The following is an 8,672-nucleotide window of genomic DNA, read 5'->3' as shown; positions in this document are numbered from 1 at the left end:
CCCCCTTGTATTAAAGCAGACTCCACATGCAACATGGGGCTCAAGCTCACAACCCCAATATCAAGAGTCATATGCTGTACTGACTAAGCCAGCCAGGTGCCCCCACAGGTTAACCTTAATAAACATCTTGCATCTCAAACTCTGCCTCGATATCTGCTTCCAAGACCCAAAGACAAATTCACTGTAAGAGTCTGTGGTTATAATAGGTGCTGAAATCCAATCCATTCACCTAATGAAAGTCCTATTTTGTTGTTTTTTTTTAAATAACAGAAAAGATAGAAAGAGGAAGGAAGGGGCGCCTGGGTGGCACAGCGGTTGGGCGTCTGCCTTCAGCTCAGTGCGTGATCCCGGCGTTATGGGATCGAGCCCCACATCAGGCTCCTCCGCTATGAGCCTGCTTCTTCCTCTCCCTCCCCCTGCTTCTTCCTCTCCCACTCCCCCTGCTTGTGTTCCCTCTCTCGCTGGCTGTCTCTATCTCTGTCTAATAAATAAATAAATAAAAAATCTTTAAAAAAAAAAAAAAGAAAGAGGAAGGAAGGAAGGAAGGAAGGAAGGAAGGAAGGAAGGAAGGAGGAAGGAAAGAAAGGGGGAGGGAGGGAAGGAGGAAATTAACAGAAGTTATGCACTTCCCAAGATTTACAACTCACTACCATAGGCTCCAAGAAAACAGATTTTGTGACACTTTTGGACCATTATGGAAGTAGTAGTCAGTGGTCAACTGAACACCAGCCTAGATGAGGCAGAGAGAGATGGAAACTTCTCTCTGTTCTCATATTGCTAACAGTCTTTCAGGTTCTAACAGGAGTAGAAGTAGGGCAATAAAGGAGAGACTCAGGGCAAGTTGGAACATGAACCTCAGTAAGGTCTGCATGAGTTTCCAGAAGTTCCTTTGTTCTTTGCTCTCTAAATTTATGACACCATTTTTATAAGAAATAATAATAAGGAACGCATATTGATCTTTTACTATGTAACAAGTAAATGTGCTAAAAGCTATATGATATTATATCAGTCATCACTCACAACAGCCCTAAGACAGTGAGGTAGGAATTATTGTTCAACAACTCCTCACTCTGCCTTCTTCTTTCCATGGGAAAAGTATTATTATCCACCCCCTCAGTGTTGAACTTGGCCATATGACTTGTTTGACAACTAAAATGTGAATGTATGCAAGTGGAGGGTCTGACCGAAATTGCTAAATGGTTTGGCTCATTCTCTTGTGCTCCTGACATTCTCCCTTAGAGAACCACTGCTCTTTCAGCCTGACACCTGTGGAGGTGATCTGAACCCAACTGTCAGCCTAGAACAGAGTTGCACAGTTGATTTACAAACCCCTGAAGGAGAAAAAAAATATTTATGGTTATAAGCCACTGAGATTTGGGTAGACCAATCTGCTACACACCATTATTGTAGTAAAAGATGACTAATATGGGCAAGTTCTATACTTACTCCCATTTTCAGATGAGGAAATTCAGGTACAGAGAAGCTAAGTGACTTACCAAGGTTGCATAGCTATCTTAGTGGAGAAGCTAGAATTTAAACCAAGCAATAAAATTCTAAAACCGTGCCCTTAAGTCCTGTTTTATGTTGCATATTCAGTGTTTAAGATAAATACTGTAATTTCATTCCATGTGAAATGCATTACTTTTTTTTTTTTTTTGGTTGTCAAATGATTCTTTATTGAAATATTTTCCTTTGTAGTTCTTAACTGGCTGGGCATTCCACTGTACCATTACTGATGTCATTTATAATGTCATGAGAGTGGTGGCCATCAGCATTGCAGCCTGCAGATTAAGCAGTCCCCAAGATCTCTTTAATGGTTCCAGAGAGTTCTCCAGCTAAAAACTGGTGCTGCATCTGTCAATCAATGTTGACAATGTCATCAAAAGTGGTATTTCTGCTGTGCTTAATGTCTTTCTGCTACTTTCTGTCTGTTGGCAGTTCCTTGAGGGCTTTGATAATCAGGGCAGAGGCAGAAGGTACCACTTCAATATGGGCCTGTCTGTTCTGAATGGTCGGTTTCACCGTAATCCTCAGGCCCTTCCAATCACTGGTGGTCTTGGTGATGTCATCACCAACCTTGTTTGGAGACAGACCCAGGGGACCAATATTTGGGGCCAGGGCAGATGTGGCTCCAACTTCCCCACTGGTGTGCCTCAGGTACATGGCTTGGATCTCATTGGGGACAAACTTAGGCAGCATGGTGGAGGTGGCTGGTGTCCGGTGAAATCGGATTCGGGATGATCGAAGTCCGTTGCACCTTCACCTTCTCTGAGTCAAAAGCCAAAGAAGCTGAAGTGCATAACTTCTATGTGTCAAGAGATCTTTGAATGCCACCTCAAACCAAGATTCAGTTATTTCCCAGGTCTTTTTAAGCATTCTTAGATGGTTAGTGTCTATGAATGGGCCAACATTTAACATATGATTTATGTAAATATTATAAACAAAGAAATGACACTAAAATATTCAATCATTAGTTCAGGATATATGCACATTATTTCCATTTTCAAGGGATAATAAGTTATTATGGAAAAACACCTGATTTTCTTATCAATGGGAAACTTGGGGCAACTCCAACTTTAAGAAAGATGAGGAACAGATGAGAACAGTCATATGTCTACGTCTATGTGCTTTAAGGGATTTAAGCCATTAAAAGAAAAATATATAAATGAGGAGCTGTAACTTGCATTTAATTAAACCTTTAAATTAAATAATTAATTGTAATACTTTCTTTTTAATTTTCAAGAGTAGCAATCACAAAAACCTTTCCTCTTATTATTTTACTCTCACAATCAAATTTTTCCTATATGTACTGAAATGTATACAGTTTAGTCTAATGGATTGTTTGAACCTCCCTCCTTTTTTCTTCATTTATTGAATTTAGACTTTAAGAAATTCTTGAAACTTCCTGGGGAATTGCAAGACCCCAACAGAACTTCCATGCACACCCTTCCTCAGAGCAACTCCATCCATCATCCCCTGCCACTGTGGCTGCTTTCACAGCCCTTAGAGAAGATAAACTTGTGACCCAAGCTGGGAAGTTGGGACTGACTCATGCTGAGAAGTTGAGCAGTATAAAGGGCATCTGGTACTTTAATTTATTCCTTCAGACTTCCCACTGCCCTTACCAGAAGCTTACTGCCACAGAACTCCAGGCTCTTTCAACTCAAACCACTTATACACCTAGCTAGAGATGCATAACTATAAAAGTTCCAAGCCATTAGTTTAGATTCTTTCCAGACTTCTTCAGAAGGTCTGCCCTAAAGACAGTGACATGCAGTAAATGACCTCAAAGGGAGCATGCCATGAAATACTTACTGGGAAGATGACCTAGGATGGAAGAAGCATAACAAAGAAAGGCATTTTAAGATTTTGCCTCTAATTCTCTGAAAGGCATCTTACCTCTTTCAGCCTATGAGTGCCATAAACAAAATGGCAACATTAATACTGTTCCCCTTACCTCCCGGCTGGATGAAAAAACTGTCCTGCTGTGGCTCTTCACCAGGTCTCCTATCATGGCTTGCAAAAAGTATCTGAAAAGATAAGAATACATATTATAGCTCCAAAGTAAAACAAAATGCCTGCAAGTTTTAAAGACTCAATACGAGGCCTGCAGTAAGCCCAGCACTGCACTGTGCATGACGGGAAATGCACGATAACGATGAAGCCTCCCTCCCTCCCTTCAAGATGCTGACAAAGCAGGTATTCATTCAACAATTAACTGTGAACCACAAGCTCAAGGTGTGTCCCAGTCCCTAAAGAAGAATACGGGGGCAAATCAATCTATTCTCCAAATTTCAGGACTTCACAGTCTATAAGGAGAGATAAAACAGACACTAAGTTGTTCTAATAAAAAACGAAGTGGTGTGTGCGTAAGAGAGACCCAGATAATGGACAATAATGGATTAAGGAGAAAAGAAATTATTTAAAAGTAAGGGGGATGGATCAGGGAGGAACTCTCTACTAAGGGCACTTCTGAGGTGGGTCTTCAAAGACAGGAATTGGACGTATGCAGATGAAGGGAAGGCACTCTAAACAGAAGAGAATTTTGTTCAGATGAGCGAAGGACACAATGGGAGTGTACGGAAATGACAGTTCCCTCGGACTCAACTGTAGGGGACATAGTTGGCACTAATGGGAAATAAGATGGAAAAAAGTTGAGAGGAAATTTCAAAAGGCCATGACGATGGGGCTCAGGAAGTTGGCACTTATTCAAATTCTCTTCTGCTGATTTCTGGGTGTTGTGAAGACAGAACGGGCAATGATCCAGGATACTCTCCTGTGTGACCAGAACAGCCTGCTTTTATCTAGTTGACATCCTGGAGTTTCTGGCTAAGATTTCATTTGGGGGACCACATATGAAACCACTGCTGTCAGCAAATTGAAGCTGTGCAAGGTTTTTAAGAGGGTCTGGTGAGTCAGAAGATCAGATGCCAAAAGATGAATCTAGCGGTAGCGGTGTGTGTGATGGAATACAGGGAAGAGAGCGTAAACTTGGGAGGATGAATTAAGAGGTTGTTAAACACCCCCAGGTAAAGGACGTGGGTACCTGAAGTCAAGCACAGTGGTGTGAGAAAGGAGGCTGGGCACTTAAGGAGCACAAAGAGGTCAACCTTCTGGGCCTTGAAGCAAGTGGAATACACAGGGAAGTCAAGAGTTTTGAGCCTAGAAGACAGGATGCCGTCACTAGAAATAAAGAACACAGAACACAAGACAGTTTGGAAAATGAGAAGCCAAATTCAGTTTGGAAATATTACGTTTGAGGTTCTGGCAAGATTTCCAGAGGGCAAATAGCTTGGTGGGAATGTTTTGCAGGCAGTTAGGGGGAAAAAAAATCTCACTGGATAAATATGCACATAAGAGATGAACACATTAAAAGTTATTCATATACATGGTGGTATTTTTTAATGAAATGAAAAAGTTCATTACATGCCAGACTCCACTTAACTATTTGCTTCCCTGGTTTGTCTTCCTAATCCCCAAACATGTCAGGTGCACCAGTTTTGGTCCCAGACCCTCTGTTCTTCCTGCTCCTCATTCTTCTACTCGGAGATTCATTTACTACCAACTTCAAAAATCCACATTCCATATCTTTATTTCCAGCCCCAGAGCTCCAACTGCCTGCTAGAGGTGGCCACATGGCTTGGGCATCCCAACCCAATCAAAGCAAAGATGAACTCAGCTATTCCTCTCCTCTGTAACTGGTGCTTCCTCCAAATGTCCCTATTTCTTTGAACAGGGCCTTGAAGCTCTGGTGCCTGAGACCTCCCCTCACTCATATTGTCCTAGAATAGCACTTTTCCGGCATGTTGTTCCCCTGCTCAAAAATCTTGGAGAGGTCCTCATATGGACAAAATCAAAGCTAAACTTCTCTATCCAGATTTCAAGGCAATCCATGGGTCCACCCCAAATTGCCTTTCCAACCACAGTTCCCACTGCCTCTCTGCCCAAGCCTGCTCTGAGGAGATCATCCTGCACTTGACCCTCAAACATGCCCCCTTGGTTCCTTCCCACCTTCTCAAACATGTTGGCATCCCTTCCTTCCACCAGAGATCATTCCTCCCCCTGATATGTACCCATCCTCCAAGCCTTAACTAAAGTCCCATCTCATCCGGAATCCCTTCGTTGTCTATTCGAGGCCAGAGAAGGTACTTCCACTGTACTCACTAAACAAACCAGATAGTATTTGCCTATCTATTTTCTCATGTGTGAAATGAGGTTGTAACAGTACCTATGTCATAGAATTGTTTTGCAAATGACATAAGTGCTCAATAAATAATTATTATCAGGGGATAAGTAGGAATAAGATATAGTCCCTGACCTCAGGAGCTCAAAATCCAAATGGAATTTTGGGAAGACAATAGATTGGGGAAGGGAGAAGCAGTGAATAGGACAATTCTTCACTACTCATCTGTCCTTTCCAGGATGAAAGGCATGGTTCTTCTCCATAATTGGAAGCCTTGGACAAAGTAAGTTTAATATTTAATGACTAACTCTTTGGGAAGTGTCTCTTATTTCATTTTGGTGCTTTTTTACTTCTCCTAGGAGATTGTGTACTAAATAATTCTATTTTCACAAAACTAACATTTTGATTCCAACAGAGATTTTTACTCATCTGACTCCATTTCAAAATAATAGTATTATTATTAATAGCCTGATATTTAGTATCTTCGGGTGATAGGTCCTCATCCCTATGTGCCTGCATATCTCACACACATACACTCATCCTTAGCTGTCCAATGCATACGTACTCAGAGACTTGAAAAAAAGCAGGAATTGAATACATTAATTATCTTAGCCATGCCTCAGTCTACTCATTTGTAAAATGTATACACTAGATTGTGGCTCCCAGTCCTGTTTGGACATAGATGCCCATCGAGAGAGATTTGTAAAAATTCATGTTCCTGAATTCCAATCTGGACCTGTTGTGTCAGAATGTCCGGGGGAGGAGCCTGGAAATCTGTACCTTAAAAAAAACATTCCAGGTAATTATGATAATCAATCAGATTTGGGAATCCCTTTCTCAATTCTGATTCTTCTCACATTAAAGACACACTCCTCTCCAAAGAACCTCCGGCAACCTGGAGTCAAGGATCCAGGGCAGAAAGAGCATAGCAGTTCTAAGACAGAAGCTAAAATAACGGATAGAGTCTCCTCCCTCCTGGTTTTATGCTCAGAAACACCCTTTCCTTTCACTTTGCAACTGTGGTTTCTGATCAACATAAACGTCTGGACCATTTATGATTCTTTCACAAGATGCCTAAGAGCAAAGAAAACACTTTGATTATTTTGATACCTCTTAAGGACTTAAAGCCAGCTTTGAACATTTGACACAAAATCTCCCTCATGAGATAATATTGTTGCAGTTGGTGAATTCAATTTGAATGAGATGCATATCTTCAATTGTTTCACTTACTCAACTGTGTTATTTTAAAATCTTGTTGAGTCCTCCCTGTTTACATAAAGATACATTTAAGGAATTATGCTCAGCTTTACTGGCTTTGATGGAGCCTCTTCTATAAAATGCCACTTTGCTGGGGCTTTCACTCAATCAGCTTAAGAGGAAACTTCTTCCCACTCTCCCAGGGGAGCTCCAGGGCTCTGCTTTGCAAAATCCAGAGTGCGAATTTTTCTAGAAGAGAAAACCACCTACAAGAGCTTCAAAGGCAGAAAAGTTTCCAAACTCCGAGCTAATTTCTAGGAAATGTGTTTGTTCACTAAGTATGACCATGTGCCCTGCCCCCATACCATATGACTGGGTTCCTAGGTACAAACAAACAAAATCACCCAAATCCTCTGAAACTAACTTTTAAGATATTGTGCTTCTTTCTTCCAGTTTGTGGCATTGGAATCCTGATCCCAAGGAACCCTATTTTCTGATTAAAAGCTCTCAGCTTCTGGAACCTGACTGCTTGGCTTTATCTTTTGCTAGCTGCAGGAATTTAGACAAGGTACTCATGCTCTTTGTATACCAGTTGCCTGCCTGAAAAATAATAATAGTGCCCACCTAAGAGTGTGAAGTTTAAATCAGAGGTATATAAAAGGCTGGAAACAAATCCTGCCACATATAAATACCATGAGCGTTAGCTATTATTTCTTCTTACAGGACTTTAGCATTTTGAGGCAAAATAAGTAAAAATAGTTCTATATCCCATCTGTCCCACCACCTCAGCAATAGCCCATTGTCTTCTTGAATGGTTTGACTTTGTATACACTAAGAAGCCTGTTCAACCAACTGCTCAAAGAGAGACTTGAAAGAGCTCCCTTGGATGACTGTCACTCTTAATTGAAGGAAACAATTTTGTTCACCCTCTTTCCTTGATATCAAAGGGACACCACTACGCAGGATCCATATCTCCATTCTCTCCATTCTCATGCCATTGTGAAGCCATCTCTAACAACTCTTGTGCACCAACAACATCAGAACACCATTGCTTCGGTTCGTCCCCTACTGCTGCCATTTTGGAGGTGAGGGATGCACAGTTCAACCTCAGTTGACCTCAGTGGTTAACATCCAGTAAACACCCAACGAATACTTGAGTAATTAAAATCTGCCCTCCCAACCCTCCCTACGGAGACACTCAGACTGTATAGCACGGTACTCTGAAAAATTATCGGTCTATCTCAGAGTGTCCTTCAAAGGGCAGAAGAGGTAGAAAGGAAAGAAGAGAGGGTTGGGGTTATAAATACTTTGCCAGGGATTGTGAAAAGCCAGGGTTTGTGATATCCACTGGAAGGGAGAACATGAGTATGAAGTGGTGGTCATTTAAACAGAATTCCATCGGTCCTATGCCTAGATTCAAGTTTTTACCTGGCATGGATGAGAAGGCACAAAACCTTACACCACTTCCAGGAAAATGACAGAAGAACTACCCAGGATACTGGATGAATTACTTGACATGGGAGCCTGACGAGTCAAACAGTCGGGCACAGTTAAACAGTCAAGGGGTTCCCTGCACTAGAAAGCCTTGAACAACATCAGCTCCTTGGCCATAGGGAGTCCTGTGCTCATTTCCTACTGAGCAAGATGGCTCTGTGTTCAACAAGGGCAACGCAAAACTAAATCATGCAGAGAGTCAGTTTGCAGGCAAAGCTTCCAGAAGAAAAGAAACTTATCACTAAGATGACGAAACCAAAAATTTCACTGATTTAAAATGCGGGGTGTTGAGAGTAGG

The 8,672-nt window shown here is 41.5% G+C and overlaps 1 pseudogene; it reads right to left on the bottom strand.

Annotated features, from left to right (window-relative positions):
* Nucleotides 1–1,701: 1,701 nt before the first annotated feature.
* LOC109489552 lies at nucleotides 1,702–2,214 on the bottom strand (annotated as a pseudogene).
* Between the last annotated feature and the right edge of the window lie 6,458 nt (nucleotides 2,215–8,672).

Source organism: Ailuropoda melanoleuca, chromosome 13 (genome assembly GCF_002007445.2).
Source record: "Ailuropoda melanoleuca isolate Jingjing chromosome 13, ASM200744v2, whole genome shotgun sequence".
Classification (NCBI taxonomy): domain Eukaryota; kingdom Metazoa; phylum Chordata; class Mammalia; order Carnivora; family Ursidae; genus Ailuropoda; species Ailuropoda melanoleuca.
The sequence above is the reverse complement of the archived record's forward strand: the minus strand, read 5'-3'. Positions and strand labels throughout refer to the sequence as shown.